This window comes from Pleurodeles waltl, chromosome 4_2 (genome assembly GCF_031143425.1).
Source record: "Pleurodeles waltl isolate 20211129_DDA chromosome 4_2, aPleWal1.hap1.20221129, whole genome shotgun sequence".
NCBI lineage: Eukaryota > Metazoa > Chordata > Amphibia > Caudata > Salamandridae > Pleurodeles > Pleurodeles waltl.
In genome coordinates this window covers 357,933,622-357,955,653 of record NC_090443.1, presented here as the reverse complement: position 1 = coordinate 357,955,653, position 22,032 = coordinate 357,933,622, and the positions used below count along the sequence as shown (strand labels likewise).

The window sequence follows — 22,032 nt, the reverse complement described above, 5'->3', positions numbered from 1 at the left end:
CGACAGCAATGAATGTTGATTGTGACCATTCGTCGTCCCATCTCATTTACACACCGGCATGGCAGATGCCGCTGAGGGTCTGAAGTCACAGAATGAGGAGGACTGGGATCAGCTACAGGGTACAGTCAACGGTCGATGGTTTTCTTTCTATTTTCAAACTCACCGACAGCGTTGAATGTTCACCGAAGCAACCACTGATGTACAAGCACCAATGAGCAGTACATTTTGTTCAAATCTTCCTCAACAAGAATGATAGGGAGAATGTTTAATTTACGCAAAGGTTTGAATCGTACAATAGATTATTCTTTATTGACTGTGACAGGTGCAATGAAAAATTCTCTAACTAGGAATTGTTGTCAAGCAAGAAATTGTTTCTGTAAAAAAATATATATCATTTTTTCAAGTTTACATATAAAATCAAATCATTTATTACTTTGATATTAATCACATAATTTGAACGGTCATAATTGATGCTTCAATGTTAACTAATTGCTCTACTATGTTAGCTTAGTCCAGGTTTTTAGCAAAACGTGTCAACACTTTTATCCATTTTAAAGATGGCCTGTTGAATTGGCGCTCTGTTATTTGATTAATTACAATGCATGGATGGTTTAATTAAAAATAACGAATAGAACCGTTAGTCTACTTTTCTAAACACAACTTGAGTGTTTTCATAAAAATGGGCTTGCTGAAGAGTCCATCTTCTCAGCAGCTTGTGCAGCAGATATTGTGCAAGTAAACAGAATGTAGTCATAATGTGAGGAAAATTCTTTCAGGGCATTATTGTGGGATAATTGCTCGCTCCCTTGAGTTTGATACCCTAGAGATGCTGAAGTAGAGAGAAGCATGGAGTAAGAGTGCATCTGAGTGCATTATCCTTGCCTGAGCTACTGTACTGCTGTCCATAGTGCCATCCATAATCCATACATCACCCATAAGACTCAATCAGGGTTTTGTAGACACTGTTGGCATTGACAGCTCTCACTTAGTAGTAGGACCAACATGTGAATGAGGAGAAGGAAGGACATGGATTCAGTATTTATGTCTAAGCAATCTGAATGGCTATCCCCAATGTTGTGCAATCTTGCAAATTCTAGTATATATTAGCAGAGCACAGACTTCCTGAATTAATCAGCAACTTAACGAGTGACTCATTATGGAAGTGGTGGATGGATGATGCTTTTAGCCAGTCTTTTTTCATGCTGTGGTTAGGAACAGTGTCCCTTCCTAAATATATTCTATGATTCAGAGGCCCATACGCCATATGTGGCAGTTTGGTTACTGCGTGATAGACTGATGTTGGGGGTAAGAGAGGAAGCGACATGGAGGGTGCCACTCTGAGATCCATGAATGTACATACTAATCATCGACATACATAACACTAAAGATGGGTACCTTTAGGTACCATCAATGCAACACTGCACAATGGCATGCTCCAGCATAAACTTGATTTGGAAGAACGACCTTATAGGAACAAAGTATACTATGACACAGCTTTGCAGTTTGTATCTCGAATCTTCAGCCAGAGTCTCACCTACATCACACAGTTGCACTGCTGACGCGCATGAAGATATACATCATAATTTAGCAGTTTACAGGTGACATCTGTCACTCTTGACAGTGCGTATCACTGTGGTGTAGAATTAATGAATCTATGGTTGAAAGGCCTATAGAGTAAAACAACAAAGACAATTAATCCAGGTTTCATACAGTGATTACTACCAGCATTTAGTCAATTTCCAGTGAACTGAGGCAATAAACAAAGCCACATAGCTATAGCAACTCACCCAGTATTATACTGCTAGTTCAAAAGAAGGAGCCAGGACGGCACCCAGAGCCTCTGGTTACACAGGGTACGACTTTGCCACGAAGTCGCGTTGCCATAGATTGGACCTGCTTTAGCTGCCTGCTATTTCTAGAAAGCGGAAAGCCACTGTTATATTTTAAAATGTCAAGAAATCTGCTGCAAATGCTGGGTGTTCATTGCTAAAGCCTTTAACAAAACGTATAAACAATACTTTGCTACACTAGCTACTAAAGATCTAATACAATCTAATGCAATCTTAGTTACTTAGAGTAGAACCATATAATTCCCAAACGCATTTATTTTGGGGGCCCTTTTGGTAGCTGTTTCTTCCCTGCTACGTATAATGTATATTTCTGTTTGACACTATTGAATAGTATGTGTCAAGTGACCTGGAGTAGTTGACTTCTACACGTTGACACTACAGAAATGCACTCCGATTAATGAAAAATGACTTGGATGGTCTTTGTCACCTTTCTTTCCTGAAATATTAAAATAATTCTGTTGAGAGAATAAACCTGATTGCATTTAAAATACTCGCAATTACCTGCTGTCAATAGCACCCTCCAATCACGATAAATGTTGAGTAAAACAAACATTTTTAAATTGGAGATAAGAATGCAAAGATCTCATTTGGTGCTGTTATGCTTTTTAACTCAAAACATCAACGTGTGAATCAAGCTTCCAGAATGGCCATAATTGTATGTATTGTTCTTTCTTATTCCTAATAAGTCTCTGCGGTTGATAGCGGTGGGAAGAATGCCTCGAGGTTGATGCGACCCAGACCTTTAAGATTCGGGATAATAATGTTTTTGCAGATAACCGTGTCCTAATGCTCAAAGGATGCTGGTATCAAAACAAATTCGCTGCTTCTTCTGATAAGGAAATATGTTTTAAAAATGACAAGATATGTGTGTGTGCTTCTCAAAATGTGTAGAAGGAGCCGTGTGTGTTACAGCCAGGGTCTCACTTTCAGTAAACGAATTATATGTGGAAAAATAAGAAAAATAGGCGATTCAACAAACAAACTGCATATTTTACAGCTTTTAAAAGATAATAAAGGGGAAGGAGTTGTGCATTAGTGGCATGTGGCTGATACTGGAACCATGGGGCAGTTCAGATTCACTGTCTGCATCCGTGCGCCGCACTGAAACATTATGGGCTCCCCCTTTGCTTGCCTAACAGAAGCGCAGCAGGCACTCATAGGGCTTTGGTGGATCAGCTGATCCATGTTCATAGGTTTCATGCCTTCCTGACCCTTGACGGGGAATCTTGTGTGCCACCATAAGGATGACTGCATGCCAAAAAGCACAACACTCCTGCGGCACTCTTGGTGACCCTCTCATTAACCAGCTGCGTGTTCTTCCGCAGGCACCCACACTCAGAGCTGGGCCTCAGCATCACAATCGGGGCACAGGAGTAGCCGTGAGGGGCTGAAACTGCCGCTCACCTCCAAAGGGGGGAGGGTGCATTGTGGGAGGAGCGTGGGGACTTCAATGCACTCTCTCAAAGGGTGCCTGAGTGGAACAAATAAGCACTTCTCCAGTTCAGAGTGTGCATCAAAGACTTCCTCGCGTGAATCATATCCGTATGTGCACAAGTAACTGGGGATGCTCGCCTTTTAGGCTATACCTATATGCAAACGAGGGAACATCCTCTTTTCAGTGCACGTTCACTGCACACACGGGTGTGTATTGTTCACCACAGAGGGACCCTCTCCTCGGAACTAGCAAAATAATGTGTATGTGTGTTTTTTTTTTAGGTTTGTTGCATCTGATATTAAAAACTGATTTTCAAACAGTTGCTTGAGATCATTTTCCTTATCACCCTGAAATATTCTATACTTAATGCCTTCAGACTGTCAAGCTTGGCGATAAACTGGCAATGTTTCTTTACATTCTATTTTAACCTCATACTTTCTTTCATTAAAGGCCATGGGCGTGATTTAGAGTTCGGTGGAGAGGGTTACTCCCCACAAATGTGACAGATATACTATTCTCCGTATTACAAGTGTATTAAATATTCAATGTTACTTGTTATATGACTTGAGCGATATCCGCCATTTTTTGTGACGGAGTAAACTGTCCACCGACATCTAAATCAGGCCCTATGTTTTGAGTTTTCTTAACTGTCTTTTAAATACAAGGTATTTTTTCTACCTTCACAGCAAGGCAATATGATGTTTTCTGACAGAGAGTATCAGGAAGGTGGCATAGGTGCTTGCAAAGTTTGAAGACTGGATGAGATCTGGGGCCAGAATTATCAAAGTTTTGATTCACCCAAGCGCAACGTAAGCAGGCGCAAGGGCAGCACAAAAACTAAGTCAGATTTATCAAGCTATGCAAGGCCATCTTGTGGGGCCCTCGTGGCTTGATAAATGTAAAGTAGTGCAAGGCAGCCCAAATCGCTGCCGTTCATTAACTTGCAGCAGAGACGCATTCCATGGGTAGAGCATGGGAGTTCCTGCATATCCACCCATGGATTTTGGGACATTTCCAGATTTACCATTAATGGTAGACCTGGGACTGAGTAAACATGCTACATCTCCCAAGGTGAGGCATAACAAGGAGAACCATCTTTATTTCTCTTTGTTTTTTATGTGCTGCACACAGAGAAAAATGACTCTCAGGATTGTTGTGTGCAGGAATGTGCCCCTTTCTGTACAAAAACAATCCTACCTACAATGCAGGCACCCTTGGTCCATGACTCAAGGGTGTCTGCGTTGGTACTAGGCAGCCGAAAGTGCACCAGTGCTAGGAATGGACAGGCATATGCTGTAGAATGGTAAATACAGCACATTCCTGCCCTTTCATGCAGTGCAGCACAGCAAGGTGACTTGCTGCGTTGCACTTTGTGAAACAATGATAAATCTGTCCCCTAATGACAACGGCACTCGGATTCTATAAAAGCCAGGTTCTGGCATAGCCAGAATGCTACAATTATATATATTTCTGTAGGTCTGTCAAAGTGAACAATAATGGTTGTAAGAGACCAATCATAATTTTTAGGTCGAGCGTGCAAGCGCTTTCACCTGTTGTTAGTATTGTGGGCTTTTAACCATGTCTACCTCACTCCCATCACTTTCACTCATTCGTGGGCTTGCCTTTCAAAAATCATTTGTCATCATTGATAAATGCTCTAGTTTGTCCCTCTTTGGGGTGGTTTTGTTATTGCCTTGCAGTCTGACCCTGTTACATAGATAATTGCACAACGGTTGATATGTTTGCCTGTGAGCGAACTTCTTTTTCCTTTTGTGTCCCTCCTTCACTCTCATGTCGGCCATGGCGCTTTGAATAGGCCTGCTTTTGACAACTAATGTTTTACTTTTCATTTTCAATTTGTGTGGCAAGAGAAGTCCAGTTAGAAATTTACAACGCCAATAGCTCTAACTGGAGCAAATGCGAGACCGATTGAATGCTTGTTTTCTATAAGTCTACTTTTGTCTACAATCCAACTGCAATCTTTTCGCCTCCACAGCTCTCAACTGTGCACTATCTCACCTCGCAAAACCCTGGAAAGAAAAGAGTCTCTTTTTCACCCAATAAAATCAACCTTGACAAATTTGCCAAAGAAAACATCATGCAATGTCATATTTTTGGAAACCTATACCTAGAGATCGGACGCTTCAGTTCTTTTTCTAGATTTTATGAGAAAGGTGCTTGTCTGCTGACATAATGGGATAAAGAGCCAATAACCAAGATGAACAGCGGGGAGCTCAGCCCTTTCGCCTTGTCTTCGCCATCCGCCATCAGTTGCAGCCAGGCTCATTAAACCAATGAATGCTGAGCCTTCATCCCACCAGGGACCTCGCTTGGCACCGTTCGAAGTTTTCGGAGCAGGCCTGCAATAAGGTAAATAAATTATAATGTTTAGAAAAGTGCAGAGTGTGTACATTGTTGGTCTCACAACATTAATAGATAAAGCATTATAGGAATAAAATCTTAACTGCCACGTGCATTTCATGGTACATGGACAATTATACACTCTTGGTTCAATTAGATAGGAATGTGACAGTACGGAAAGACAGGAGAGACATTGAGACAGTGTATGGTCTAGATTTGCTACTTGTTTTCTTGGGCACGGCACAATCTATGGCGGTGAAAAGCAACACAAATTGGGCAAAAGTGAACATCAATCAACTTTTGCAAGCAAAAATTTTTTCACGCCAAAAGCTTAATGAAGCACTGTGTCAAAATCCCTTTGGATCGAAAAATGCAATTTTCCCCTATAATTTATATCCCTGTAATTTATGCCAATGGAGCGTAATGGGGTGGGAAAAGTGCAAACACCTATAGGAATTCACACGTAGCCAAAACTTGGTGTGGCTTACTCTTGGGTGGGTGTCCTCGTCTTGAAAACTTGAGGGACTACCTCAATTGCATATTTCATGGAAGGCACTGTTGGGTCGGTCTTGCACAGTAATGCAATACCAACCGTCACAGTAGAACACTTGTTTTAGCATTTGAGTCGCTAATAACATCAGCGCACGACTTTTGGTAAATAAGGCACTCCAATGTTTCTTCAATTGTGCAAGGCAGTGCTACAGTTTTTCACGCAGCGTTGCATAAACAATACTAAATCCTGGCCAAGACGTCTTGATTCCGATGCAATTATTTCAAATTATTATACCCAAGTATAACCATTGCTAGATAGTCAGGTCTGACATGCCATTATTTGTTTCAACAGGGGCATCATTAAGAGACAGCTGTGCGTCTTATCTGCCCCGCCTGTGTGTTAGTTGCATCCCAAGTTCAATGTTTCTCGTCGTCAGTGAGTGACCAAATCTCACTACCTGTCTATTACCAGTAGGTATGCCTTTAGCATGTGCAGTGTTTAGTGCATGACTTGCTCTACGTGCTGTAAAAGGCTATCCTGAGTTTCTACTAAGGCCTGCGTTACAAGTTAAGGGCTAAATTCTCATCCCAGTGCAAATAACAGTTTGCACACAGATCAGAATGATGAATTATATGATAATTATCACACCCCAGCTGTTTTTCAATGCCGGATTCCAGCAGTTCAAACCTGTCGAAAATTATAGGGGTAAAGGCACAGAAAAAAGGCAAACATGTGCAATACACAGTGTGTTAAATGCCGAATCTCCATTGCATGCCTTATTTTCATTTTGAAAACTTGGGATGTGTGTATTTACATATGTAAATGGCATATGTATGGTAATGGCATTTTACACGTGTGGTAAATACCTCACCCTGTTCCATCAGCTTGTAATGAGGGCCTCTCTACATGTTTTTCCTTTTTTGGAAAATATAAAAGAGGCCTCTATTGGAGTCGTTGTTTGTGTGATGTCACTTCCTGCAAAGCCATTCTAGTTTAAGAAATTATTCTGCCAATTGTGCCAGTGGCATGTGACTCTGGGACAACTAAACCACTGTTTATTGAAGATAACGATGTGATCCATTGTACTCCCTGTTTTCTATGAAATATCTAATTATCACAGTTGGCAACTCCCACTAACAAAATCAATCCTAAGTAACAGATTTGTCTATTTTTGTCAAAAATGTCTCTTTTTAGGTTTGCTATGTTGCGCTCAATGAAAAAAACATTTCATATCCTCAAAGGACAAAATGGTTCCCGAAGCGATGCTCTACTCTGATACAACAGGGTCTCTGGAGCAGAGACGAGGCAGATGTGGATTTAGAAGGATCACGATAAGAAAAGGGTCAGTGTAACTGGGTCACATCTGTCCTGTTCTGCCTGCAGTTACATATTTCAAATCATGAAACATCTTGACATTTTCATAATATAGTATCTGAACAAATAACATGAAATGAATGTTTGTGAATAGTGTCTTCAGTTGAGTCCGCTGTATGCCAAATATTCAGCAGGAACATTGAAGAGGGCAGAACATTTACAAAAAATATTGCTCATTAAGTTACCTTAATTCTCTATATAAATAGTATAGAAGATGAACCGGCATTTTGTTAAAAAGTCGAATTGTATATGTATTTGAAGTGTCTTGACACAGTTTAACAGCAAATTTATGGGAGATCCAAGCACGTGCTGCTCAATTGTGGACAGAGCAGCGTAATTATCAAACGTAAAAGTATACATCACAGAAATCTCTAGAAAATCTGTTTTTCCTAGCATTGTCACTGCAGAAAAGCTCATTTCCTTTAAGAAAGAGGAATACCAAGGATCAGGCACAGAACACAACTTTATAGTAACAGTTGAGTATCCTCTCTACCATAGAGATGAGAGATTAAAATATTTCTGTATTGACGATTATTTATTGGTCACTAGTTATAAAAATGTAATTACCTTCCAGTCACTAACAACCTGCGGCAATTCAATATTTTTACTTTTATAAATACTGTATTTCGGTTATAACATTCCTGCAAGACAGCATAAAATCACAAGAGATACAAGTAGTATTTGTTCCAAATGTAAAAATGCCATTGGCACGTGATACGGAATTGCCGAAAGATACACCGGCCCATATTTATACTTTTTGACGTTAAACTGCGCTAACGCAGTTTAGCGTCAAAAAATTTTGCGCCGTCTAACGCCATTCTGAAGCGCCATGCGGGCGCCGTATTTATGGAATGGCGTTAGACGGCGCAATCAGACCGGCGCTGCCTGGTGTGTGTGGAAAAAAACCACGTAGACCAGGCAGCGCCGGCGTTGGGAAAAAATGACGTTAGGGCGTCTTAAAATGGCGCAAGTCAGGTTGACGCTAAAAAATTGTCTTAACCCGATTTGCGCCATTTTTTCGACGCCCAGACGCCATTTCATGACTCCTGTCTTAGTAAAGACAGGAGTCATGCCCCCTTGCCCAATGGCCATGCCCAGGGGACTTGTGTCCCCTGGGCATGGTCATTGGGCATAGTGGCATGTAGGGGGGCACAAATAAGGCCCCCCTATGCCACAAAAAAAATAAAAAAATTAAAAAAATTATACTTACCTGAACTTACCTGTACTTCACTGGGATGGGTCCCTCCATCCTTGGGTGTCCTCCTGGGGTGGGCAGGAGTGGCAGGGGATGTCCCTGGGGGCAGGGGAGGGCACCTGTGGGCTCATTCTGAGCCCACAGATCCCTTAACGCCTACCCTGACCCAGGCGTTAAATTCAGGCGCAAATGCGGGTTTTTTTGACCCGCCACCTCCCGGGCGTGATTTTTGCCCGGGAGTATAAATACGACGCATTTGCGTCGCCGTCATTTTTTTAGACGGGAACGCCTTCCTTGCATCTCATTAACGCAAGGAAGGCGTTCACGCAAAAAAATGACGCTCTTTCTTCATACTTTGGCGCTAGACGCGTCTAACGCCAAAGTATAAATATGGCGTTAGTTTTGCGCCGAATTTGCGTCGAAAAAAACGACACAAATTCGGCGCAAACGGAGTATAAATACGGGCCACCGGGTTTGGACTTCAATTTAAACTACACCTGAGCAAGATCTTGAGATAAAGTTGTATTCCTAGCCGAACGTGGCATTTATTAGGGGTAACTGTGGTGGCAGAGACATCCAGGAAGTGCTTCTGCTTTCCCAAATCCATGGTGCATGATGTTAATGGGTTGATCATCACCCACTCGGTTTATGAATGGTGCTTGTGGATTTCACTCAAGTCTATTTCCACGAGCCCTCGCGCATTCTCAAACTCTGTAGGCAGGAATATGCTAGCATATTTCCAGAAAAGGCATCTTCTAACCTGGTGTATGTACCATGATTAGCTATGCCGGCGAGGGGTCATGGAATTTCCTCCATTTGCATGGACCTCAGTTCCATAAAAATGTAGGACCAAACCCCTGTAAACACCCCTGTAAATGAATAAGCAGTACACCCCTAATCATAATATTAAAATGCCCTTGGTGCACTACGAGCAGGGTAAACACAGAGGGCTCGATTAAAAAAGAGCACCCACAGTCGTGAGGGATGCTCCACAGTTGAGGTGGAGCCGCCGCACTCGTGATGCAGTCTCCACAATGAGAAAGTGCAGTGTGGAGATTCTGCAATGACTGCAGAGCCTTTGCCACAAATATGGAGGCTCTTTGTGAATCAGGTCCAATATTTCCTTGTTTTCTGTGCCAGCGTGCTGCTCTGGGTATGCTCGTGGGAAACTCTCTCCACATACACAAATGAACATTCTTGCAAAACTCAGGAAACATGCACACGATCCTTACTTAAGACACCAAGCAGACGTTTAAAAACAATGACTTCATAACTTACACAGAGTTTTGCATACCTTGGAGGAGATCATTTTGGCTTGGGATCCAACTAACATTTAAAAAGTATTAAATTGATGTGCGTTGGCCACAAAAGAAAAAGAAAATCGCAGTTACGAGATCCTTCCTGGGCCCTATTGATTCCCGACTGTATCTACCTTCATAGCACACAAGTTCCAGGTGAAAAAAACATGTTGACTAAGCTTTATGAATTTCTCAGAGAATAACAGCAATGTATAAGGATTTAATTAGCATTGCTTGGTTTGAAGGTGTTCCTACTTACACCTTCCTAGCTCGGTTTTGTTTAATATCACCAGATTTCATTTGGCCACTGAATTCCAATTGAGTTTGCTTAAGGTTAGCAGGTCATAAATAAACCAAAGCACTTTTCTTGCTTTGAGCAATAAGGTCATCGCCTACACGAAATTTCTCAATTTCTCGTTTCGGAAATCGAGATGTTAATGTGAAGTGACAGTGCTAGATAAAGAAGCAGTCCACTGTGCCACTGAAAATGCCGCCGGGATCGGTACAGCTGAAGCTGCCTGCCTGAGGCACAGATTAGGTATCCTGTCTGATGGCCTATCCATAATGTAAGTGACTGCCTTTGCCAGCCCATCCAGAGGGCAAGATTGTGAAATAGAGCGTCTCATCGCTGGTCTCTAGTAACCCCCTCCCATTATCCTGACCTAGATTGAGCTTGTATCGCACAGAGCTATAACACGTGGCACGAATTGTTCTAGCTGTAGTTTCGTTTTTTATAGGGACATAGAGGGATCTTTGAAAATGTAGCTTGGCCATGTGGTTTTGGGCACACAAAGAGGGATGGGTCATTTATTGGTGAAAAATAAGTGCAGAGGATGAATGTTTTTTTAGGAACCTGCAGTCCGTGTTTCTGAGTGCTGACATTGCCAAATACCAAGGTTTCCTGGTCTTTGTTAGACCTCATACCCCTTTCTTCCATCACTCTCCATTTCATATGTCTTTTTTTTTTTTTTCACAACTGTGGTCTCCTTTACATTCGTGTTTTCTCCCCTTGTCACTGTTTTTCTATCTTTGTCATCCGTCTTCTGTCTCTCTTGTCTCAATTTGTCTTTTGTCGTCAAAGTCTGACTACTGAAAATTAGTCCCAGTTCCCAAAAATAAGTGTGGGTACACAGCACTGCTGGCCAATTAGACACATTTGGCACTGGTGTTCTGATATTATTTTCTATGGTCCCTTTGACATGATAATAATGTAATTGTTGATTTCTTTCTTTTGGGAAACTGCTAACTATTCATGGTTTAATGCAGAAAAGGTGTCCTATATCATGTACAGTACCAAATAAAATCATCATGATCTTGAGACCTTTGGTTGTCCTCCATCATCAACACCTCCTTCAATATTGTCTGTCAACACTGTCATGGTGTTGGCTGCGATGTCACAGAAACATCCCTGATAGGCTGAAAGTCAAACAAGTCACTTATTTACTAAATTACTCATCTTGTAAGCATGTAATGTTGCCACTTCCCAAATTACTTGTCTCCCCCTCATGTGTGAAACAGGACATACGTGTGCCTCCTCCCAAGCTCTGAACCTACTAGCTCTAAATCAAGTAAGTTTCTGTTCTGTAGCACAAGGTGCCCCTGATGCCATCTGCACTTTGAACGACAGGATCTCCAACTTCTTATGCTACCAGATCACTTGATGATGTTTAGGGCATTCAATCGTTTGGTCATCGTTTGTCAGACATCAGTGGTAAAATTCTGGACTGTGTCCCATGCTTCCTAAATTACTGCCCAGAGTTATCAAATGGAGAACACTTGAAAGGAAGGCTAATTCCTGACAAAATTGTTTGTAAAACCGGAATGTTAGAGGTCCTTCTTTAATTCACAAATACAACTATATTCCTAAATTACATCAGGACATTATTTAATAGCAGTATTGCAGCACTGTGAAGGCTAGATCATTTTGGGTCCCAGTTGAAGTTGGCTCTATTGCTAAAAAACATTTAACATACACTAGGTAATCCTATTTAAATTGTTTTTTTTAAGATGCCATCTATTTAGGTGAAGAGGGGTTGTGATAAGCAGCATCTTTACCAATTTCAAGGAATTAATTTGTTGTAGAGAGGTTCAAATATTACAGACCCACTGGCTCAATCATTCAATTATTTCAAAGAAATGTGAATTATAACTTTCTCAATGTCGTTCAAGACAAATAATGACTGACTAATTTATTGGGTCTAATATTGTCAGGCGCCTTCATCAATGTCTGTATGCACTGAATATAGTGCAATAAATATGAATGTTTCAGAAAAGAAGGCTTTTGACCTAATTCGTTGGTTTATTTGATGGCAGATGAGAAAGTTGAGCTACAATAAAAAAATAAACGCATTGAGTTCTTGGCTTCTATAGTCACAGTGCATGTTCAGTTTGTAAAACCTCCCTTCTACAGTATACTAGAGAGCATCATATATGAAACAAAAACTTTTTTCCTGATGGTCGTTCCTGTCTAATTTAGAGTGTAGAAGGCGATGTTGCAGTCTGGATAAGTCTGCAATGAGGAGGTTGATAAGAGAGGGGGAGAGAGGTGTCTGAAGAAACATAGAGACCCCTGGGGTGGATCCGACTACTGCCCAGAAGGGCTGAATCAAAGAGCATTTGTAGAGGATGTGCATAATGTCACAACAAGTGGCCGCACACCGTCAACAATGTGCATGCGGCAGGAGCCCTGCCCTATGCCCTATGAAGATTTACCAGCGTCCAGGGCCAATCGTGCAGTGTCCTAAATAGGCACAATTTCAAATGGGATTCCTGAGTGTCTTTATTCAGGGCCTCCACCATTTCTGCCCAGTCTTTTTCTTTGGTTTCCAGCTGGGGACGAGATTGACATTTAGTGCAAGAGACTGTCAAGGAGAGATTTTGAGGAAAGATGATGAGTAAGGACTCCGTAAAGATCCAACATCACACCCTTAAAATGGCCCCAGGTCAAAAGATAGGACACCACGGGTGAGGGTTGTAGATCCCAAGGACCGGCTCCCCTACAACAGCGGAGACAGTGTTGCAATTGCAGATATCTCCATACCTGCTGAGATTGGAGGCCAAATTCCTCTCACAGGCACTCAAATGATCTAAGTCCACCATGAGAGAGGATCTGATCTAGACTGTGGATACCAGCTGTGCGCCATTGTGTCCAGTTGAGGATGTCCCCACTGACGTGCGGCCATCCATTTCCCCATTGTGGGGCCCGCACATGAAGGCGGTGATGTACATTAAAATGGAGGTGTGCAATGCATCAGGCTGTATGCATGGCCTGAATCATTCGGTTGGCAGGGAGAGAGCGGGAAGGGCTATCTTTATACAGGAGGCCAACTCCACTCTGACTAGATATTAACTGTTGTTCAGTGGTGACCCACTAAGGGTGTCTGGTGTCCCCGGGAGCATGAATATCAGTTGTGAAAGCTGAAGGGCCAGAGCATAATGTTCTACCGATGGAAGTCCCAGACCTCCGCACGAGCAGTGCATCATAAGCTTAGCTGAAGCCAGACATGGGTGGGAGGAACCCCATACAGAGGTGCAGATCTCTGCTTCGATAAGGCGAAGGGTCAACAGAGGCACCAGAAAGGGGAGCATGCCCAGTACATATGTGTACTGCGTGAGCGTGACCATCAGCACTGCTTGCACTCGGCCCCACATGGAAAGACTCAGGTGTGACCACTTTTCAAAGTCAAGCCTCATGAGGGCCAGTAGGGGATCTAGGTTGTATGTCACCATGTGGTCTAGTTCCCTATTGACGAGGATCCCCAGGTACTTTAGATGAGATGGTGTCCACTGAAAGGGACAGTCATGGACCGCTGCGCTTGTGGTGGTGGTGGATAGGGGTAGGGTGTTGCACTTATCCACGTTCACCCAGTAACCTGACAGGAGTGGGAAGCCATTGATAATCTACAGTAAGGCCAGAAGGGAACGTTGCAGGTCTGTCAGTGTGAATAGGATTTCATCCGCATACAGGAAGGGTTTGGACTCTCACCCTGGAAGAGGAATCCCACTGAGATACGTAGAGTGGTGGATGGTGGCTGCTAGAGGTTCCAGAGACAACAAAAATAGGAGGGATGAGAGCGGGCAGCCTTGCCTTGTTGCCTGCTGCATCAGGAAGGGATCAGATAGATATCCACCACAGTTAACCTGCGCAGTAGGATGCTCATACAATAAGCAAACGATGGTGATGAATTGGTCTCCCAATCCAATCTGTAGGGTTGCAAACATTCTATGCAGTCAAACACCTTTTCAGCATCTAGGGATAGGGCTAAAGCCTTGTCCGGCAGGTCTCTAGCTTCCCAAAGGCTATGAGGCAAAGTGTGGAGAAGATTTCTTGAGGTGCGTCCTGGAACAAATCCCACCCGAGTATGATGTATTAGAGACGGGATGAATTTGTGGAGCCGGGCCACTAAGACACTGGCAAAAATGTTTACATCCCCATTCAAAGGGGATATAGGTCTGCAGCTGCCACATAGGAGGGGTCTCTTCCAGGTTTGGGGATCACTGCTATCATAGCCCTGTTTGAAAGAGAGCCTAGGGAGCCCTCACAACTAACCTCCAGAAAGGCCTCATAGAGGGAGTCAACTACTTCCTCTCCGGTCCTTTGTAAAATTCTGCGGGGAAGCTGTCTTCCCCAGGGGACTTATAGTATGGGAGTTTGGATATGGCCTGCGCTGTCTCAATTTTTCTGACCTCCCCATCTAACAGAGTCTGTCCCTCAGTCACTAAATGGGGCAGCTGTACCAGAAGCCAGTTATAAGGCTATATTATGATTTCACTACACTAAAATAAGGGGGCAAAAAATTGGGAGAGTTATACGGTCCAGTGCTCTCACTCCTGAAATGATCCAACTATACAAAAAGGTGTGCCATTCCGAAATTTGAGGCTCCACTCTACTGGTTGGGATGGGTGTCTTGGGTCCCCACAGGCATTAGTTATTTAGGAACAGGAGCACTTGGGTTACATACTTCATCATAGGGCCATGCTTCTCGTCAGGCCTGCACTTCAGTGCCTGATGAGCCCATCAAAAGGGCTCTTTGCCAGAAATATTTTCTTAAGAAGATGCCAGTGGTGAATGAGTGTGTGAGGATCTGTAATAAGTGAGTTAAAATCGACTATGGGTGTCAAAAAGACAATATTTAATATGATCTGACACCAATGTCAAGATTAAAAACTGCAATGGGGAGGAAACTACATAATGTAATGGTCTGGTTCCCTATAAAGTGAAGATGTGTTTGCCTAACACCTCAACTGTTGTTGTAAATACAAAAAGGCTGTGTGTGGGTGTTCTCTACACTACAGAACCTATAGTCTACATGTTTCTTGCCTATGTCGTCACAAGGATCTAGTGGTTCATCACGACATAACATATAGGGCCTAATTCTGAGTCTGACGGGCGGCGGAGGCCGCCCGCCAGACTTCCCCCCTCCGAAATACCGCTCCGCGGTCGAAAGACCGCGGAGGGTATTCCGAGTTTTCCCCTGGGCTGGCGGGCGGTCTTCGCAAGACCGCCCGCCAGCCCAGGGGAAAACTCCCTTCCCACGATGACGCCGGCTCGTAATAGAGCCGGCGGAGTGGGAAGGTGCGACGGGTGCAGTTGCACCCGTCGCGTATTTCAGTGTCTGCTTTGCAGACACTGAAATACTTTTAGGGGCCCTCTTACGGGGGCCCCTGCCGTGCCCATGCCATAGGCATGGGCACGGCAGGGGCCCCCAGGGGCCCCGTGACTCCCCCTCCCGCCATCCGGTTCCCGGCGGGAGAACCGCCAGGAACTGGATGGCGGGAGGGGGAGTCGGAATCCTCCATGGCTGCGGAGCGCGCTCCGCAGCCATGGAGGATTCCTACGAGCGGCGGAAAGTCAGCGGGAGACCGCTGGCTTTCCGCGTCTGACCGCGGCTAAACCGCCGCGGTCAGAATGCTCGTAGGAGCACCGCCAGCCTGTTGGCGGTGCTCCCGTGGTCGGTGGCCCTGGCGGCCACCGACCGCCAGGGTCGGAATGACCCGCATAATCCCTAATCCTCACTAAAAGAGTAAGAATAACTAAATTAGATCAATATAATCTACAGACTCCTAATAGGATTATGTGCATTAGAATATCAGGGCACTCTCAGTATGAGATACAGGCCCCTTGGGGATGGCTTGGGCACTCGTTACTCTTCTAGTAAAGAAATGTCTTTCTCCTGAGCAGCGGTCAAGTAGATCTACCCTCTCTCCATACTCCCTGGAATTATATTATAGCCTTAGAACCCGCTGTAGTGGGCTCTACCGACTATTAAAGGCCCGCTCCCACGTTAAAGGCCCGAGCCGAAGGCCTTTAACAAGGGAGAGGGCCTTTAATAGCCGGTAGAGCCCGTTACGGCGGGTTCTAAGGCTATTAGAACATTCTGCCATTAGAGGGCAGAATGTTCTCATAAATAAAACAAAGGCTTCACGGAACCAGAGGGGATTAAAATCCCTCAGGCTCCGTGAGGCTTTGTTCACAGCTGTTGCTGTGAACAAAGAAGATTGGAATGTTGGCGCTCCGGGCTTTTACCGGCCAGTAAAAGCCCGGAGCACTCCATTGTTTTTAATGGAGCTGCCAACATTCCAATGCTCTAATTCAACTTAAAGTCTGATTGGTGGTTGTAATGTGTTTCGTAGCAGTTGTGCTAAGTTACTAACTGGGGCATCATGTGACGCTTAAAGAGTACATCATGTTTGATTCTGCTACTATAACATCAACCCGTTTAGTTGAATTGGAGAAGTATTGTGATTGTCTAGGCTACGATTTTGGGTCTGCACAAATTCTCACAGCTTGTGTAATAACACCATATTAGGACAGAGTGATTAAAGAGACCACTTATCTTAAAGGAGGGCACCTAGGCTTATGCAAGGAGATCCATTTAAAACTGTGTTCATTTACCGTCTTTTGCAAAAAATGTAATGAATCCTAAATCCCCTTTTCAACAACCTTCTTTCCCTAAGGTGGGTGTCAGGAAACAATGGTATCTGAAGTTTCAGGGGGATATCATTCATCTCACATAATATGAATAGGCAGGTTAGAAAACCACTGTATTAAATCAAATGTATACCTTATTACACCATAGGTCTCACTGGTTTCCTTTGCCCTTTTATGATCACATTGTTTTTAAATAATTCCAAGGATTTTGAAGTGTGAACAGCATCATTGCATGTTGAAAGAATAAATCCTCCAAGGCTTTTGAGGGCTGATACTCGTTCCTCTCTTATGATCACTTTTGCTTTCAATCCTCGTGGCTCTTATCATTAAAGATGTCATATGGAGATGTTCAATTCATGCCCGATTTTCATAACACCTGGCTATATAAATGAACCCCTAGGTAGAAGCATTTTATGTAAATGTATCTAATATGGAAGTCTTGGAAATCTGCCAACAATATAGTCCAGGATGTATGCTAGTCAAACATCCTTTGTATTATTGAGAGATACCTGATGAAGGCAGGTGTAATGTGGTTCTGCCCTTGTACTTTGTTTTCTTGAATTAATATCCGATTAACAAAATGGACATTTACAATCAGCAATTACCATATCTACTGCCCTTAACAAAATGGACATTTACAATCAGCAATTACCATATCTACTGCCTCTGGTTCTTTATGGGGGGAAAAGTCTTCAGTGGATTTGATTGATTTGTATTTCTCTGATCCATATACAGTGGTCACTGGCTGGTAGATGTAATCGCTCCTCAATCTCTTCGATTGCAGCCACGTGTACTGAGTTTTAGGAACTTATTTTAAGCTCTTGGATTGGTTTGGGTGCTTCTTTCCCCCTAGCAAAGTCATGTTTCAGCCGATTTGATAAGATTTGACCCCCTCTAGTGACGCTTATTGAGATGGTGAATTGCAACCTCCTGCAATGGCCCTAACTTAGCCCTGTACCAAAGATGCCTTTTTAACAGGACTCACAAAATCTCAAAGCAAAGCGTGTTATTTACAGTAGCAATGAATTTTGTGAAAAATACAGAACAAGTTCAGGGGGTCGTTATTCTGTTGATTCTCTGGTACAGCAGATGCTCTGGGGGTTAGGTCTAACTGTAAAACGTTATGAGAGCCATTAGATGAGACGACATGCTGAGAAAATGAAGTTGTCGAGCGCAGATAATCGGACTTGTAATTATTAGGCACACACAGTTTTCCAAGAGGTTGGTAATTGCGGCAGAACATGCATGACATTTAAATGGAAACTCTTTAAGGAGGGCATTATTCACATTGGGGTGTCTGAAAGGGTTTCAGAAATCCATTTGCTGTACAGATTTCTTCCTTTGAACCTCAAGACTTGCTTCCTTTGATCCACGAGATTAAACTAATACTCACCGAAATAGCTTTCTTATAAGCCCGCTGTCTAAAAATGTGCTGTTTAAAATTAAAGCCAGGAGCTGGTCTTATAAATCTGCATCACAATTAGCTCAAATTAGGTGTGATGGACCCAATATCTTAACTATGGTGGCAGTAGATGGGGATTTGTGTCTCACAAATAAACGCTTTTGCAGTCAATCAAAGGTTTAGGTTTGCAGTTTTGTCAAATTCAAAACAATAAAACTGGAATAAGGGGAGGACAGCACAGTCTAACAATATATTACACTGGGGACGGGGTGAAAAACATTTGTACTTGTAACAATAGTTTTGTGGCTTGTTATCTTTCGCAGGTACAAAGGCCCCTATTTATACTTTTTTTGCGCCGCATTTGCATCGTTTTTTGACGCAAAAACGGCGCAAACTTGCAAAATACCATTGTATTTTGTAGGTTTGCGCCGTTTTGCGTCAAAAAGCGGCGCAAATGCGGCGCTAAAAAAAGTATAAATACGGCCCAAAGTTTTTACACCCATTTCACAATCTAGCGATTAGCTTGGAAATAGCACCTTGCTTTACTTGATTGTTTTTTAAATGGGCTTCATCTATTGACGTGTTGTGAATAACCATGAAATTGACACAAAACCCAAAAAGGCCCATTAACTCAAGATTAGATAGTTTGTCCCACCATCACAATCGGATCTAAGCAGGTTTGAGAGTAAAACTCATCCCAGTAGAATGGGTTTGAACACGAACACCAAGATAGAGAACTACATGAAAAGACTTTAAACTTTTAGATTCCTGTTGTAAAAACTATGTTAGTCAGCAAAAAATTGGTTTCACATTTTAAACATGAACGTTTGGAGGCCGAGCCTTTTCAGCCCTAGGGCTTCAATTATGGACTGAGGGCTCACAGTGCATACTGGCCCCCCGAAACAGGTGCAGGAAGGATTGGTCACCGCAATTCAAACTTTCGCGATCATCCCGAGTGGTAAACCCATTGGCTGGTGGACAACTGGTGGGGGCGCTTGGGGCGGTAGGAAGGGGCAGCCAGGCAGGTTTAAAAAGGGACTCCAAGGCCCATATTTATACCTTTTTAGCGCCGCATTTGCGCCGCTTTTGCGCCACTTTTGACGCAAATACAATTGTATTTTGTAAGTTTGCGGCTTTTGCGTCAAAAAGCAGCGCAAATGCGGCGCTAAAAAGGTATAAATATGGCCCCAAGTTCCAAACAGGTTCACTTGTTTTTTTCCCTGTCTGCCCCTGATGACGGCCGACGCGCCTGCATTAGGGTGACCACCCGTCCGTAAATTTCACGGACTGTCCGTAATTTCGCCCTGCTGTCCGTTGTCCGTGATGAAAGCTTTAACGGACGGTTTTTGTCCATAATTTTAGCCTTTCACCTTAAGGGCAACGGAGGCAGGGCGAAATTACAGGCAGATCAGTTTCCCCAGCTGGGCTGGAAGGCAGGGAGCCTCCTGTGCTCTGAGGGAGGGGCAGACAGATAAGAATCAGACCTTCTTGCCACGTGTCTCCTTCCCTAAAGACATGTAAATGTGCCCAACTGGTAAATCTGCAAATACAAAGGGGCTTGAAAACCTGCATTGACTTTACTAAAAGGAGTCACTTGAAGTTTTCTGGTGGCAAAGATATTTCTTTTAGAGAGGTATTGTAATGGTGTTCCAAGGTGAACTGTTGAGTGTGTGGTTTTAATGAAGTGTTATACATTTTTTTAGTACTAGGAATAAACTGTATATTATTCAAATCTGTATTTGAGAAGCACTTTTTTTTAATATAACCAAAATGTATTTGCGCATTTTGTAGCAGCCTTTATTATGATGTAATTGTATTATTCACAGTTCTTTGAGGTACCTCAGTACCTCATAGTACTAACAAACATTGGCAAAGCCAATGGGTCTCATCTACGAAAGAGTTATTGGCTTTGCTAATGTGTTTTAGCCATTAGCCAAGTTATACACCACAGTAGCTGCTGTTCAGCATGGCTTAAGGTTAGTGGCATAATTGTGTGGAGTGGAGTAGAGTGGCATAGGAGCAGTGGCGTAGAGCCCAGTGGTGCAAAGTACAGTGCAGTGGGGTACAGTGCAGTTGTTTAGAGAGCGTTAGCGTAGAGTGCAGTGGTTTAGAGTGCAGTGGCATGGAGTGGCGTGGGACAGAGTAGAGTGGCATAGAGTGGCATACAATGGAGTAGCAGAGAGAACAGTAGTGTAGAGTGGTGCAGTGGCATAGACTGCAGAGTAGGCTCAAGTTGCAAGGAGTGCAGTGGCGTAGTGTAGAGTGGTGAAGAGTGGAGCAAAGTGCTGTAGAGTGGAGTGATGCAGAGTAGAGTGGCATAGAGTGCAGTGGCATTGAATGCAGTAGTACATAGTACATTGGTGTATATTACAGTGGTGGAGAGTGCAACGCTGCAGAGTAGAATGTCAGTGCAGTGATGTAGAGTGGAGTAGAGTGGCACAGAGAGCAGTGGCATAGAGTACAGTGGTAATGAGTAGAGGGCAGTGGCATACAGTGCAGTTGTTTAGAGTGCATTGGCGCAGAGTGCAGTGGCATAGAGTGGCATATGGTAGAGTTACATAGAGTGCAGTAAAGTAGAGTGGCATACAATAGAGTAGCAGAAAGTGCAGTAATGCAGAGTGGTGCAGTGTCATAGAGTGCAGAGTAGACTCATGTGGCATAGAGTGCAGTGGTGTAGAGTGGTGAAGAGTGGAGTATTGTAGAGTGCATTGAACTAGAGTGCAGTGGTCAGAGTGGTATAGAGTACAGTGGCGTAGAATAGATTGTTTCACAGTAGAGTGCAGTGGCATAGAGTAGAGAGGTGCAGGGTAGAGTGCAGTGGCATAAAGTAGATTATTTCACAGTAGAGTGAGGTGGCCTAGAGTGGAGAGGTACAGGGTACAGTGGAGTTGCATAAAGTGACATAGAGTGTGATGGCATAGAGTAAAGTAGTGTAGAGTGCCGTGGCATAGAGTGCAGAGGTGCAGAGTAGATTATAGTGATGTACAGTGTATTGATGTAGAGTGCAGGGGCATAGAGTTGAGTGTTACAGAGTAAAGTGCATCAGCATAGAGTGTATTAGCTTAGAGTGCAGTGACGTACAGTGCAGTGTTGCAGAGTGGTGTAGAGTGGAGTTGTGCGGATTAGATTAGTGTTGCCTAGACTGGAGTGGTAAGGCGTGCAGACGAGCAGAGTGCAGTGGTGTAGAGAGGCGTAAAATGCAGTGGCATAGAGTAGAGTGGTACAGAGTAGAGTAGAGAGGCATAGTGTGAAGTAGCATAGAGTGCAGTGGCATAATGTGGAGTAGTTCCGAATGGAGAAGAGTGCAGTGGCATGGAGTGGAGTAAAGTAGAGTGATACAGAGTAGGGTGCAGTGGCGTGTAGTGGTGCAGAGCAGAGTGGAGTGCAGTATGGATGGTATGCCAACACACTGTCATTACAGATAACAATTTTTTTATTGAAATGACCATTACATTTGCACAGATATACAGTCTTTCAAATCAAACTATACTGTGCACAGACAATGATGTGTGGAAATTGCATCACCTAATGCAATGATTTGTTTTAATCATGTAAAGGTATTTGTTTCCAGCACAGTTCAGAATTAACAAAAATGTGCTTGATTGGTACTTCTAATTCTGATATATTCTGAAGTTTATTTAAATGTTGTCATGTGATAGAAAAAACTCTTTCCTAACCCCAGTATCCAGCAAG

General features: G+C 43.3%; 1 long non-coding RNA gene across 1 annotated transcript in view; it reads right to left on the bottom strand.

Moving 5' to 3' along the window:
• Positions 1–1,702: 1,702 nt before the first annotated feature.
• Positions 1,703–22,032, bottom strand: part of LOC138292704 (uncharacterized) — a 195,304-nt gene continuing 174,974 nt past the window's right edge. The window contains exon 5 of the long non-coding RNA XR_011202763.1: positions 1,703–5,645. This is a non-coding gene — a long non-coding RNA (uncharacterized lncRNA). The remainder of the gene's footprint in view (positions 5,646–22,032) is intronic.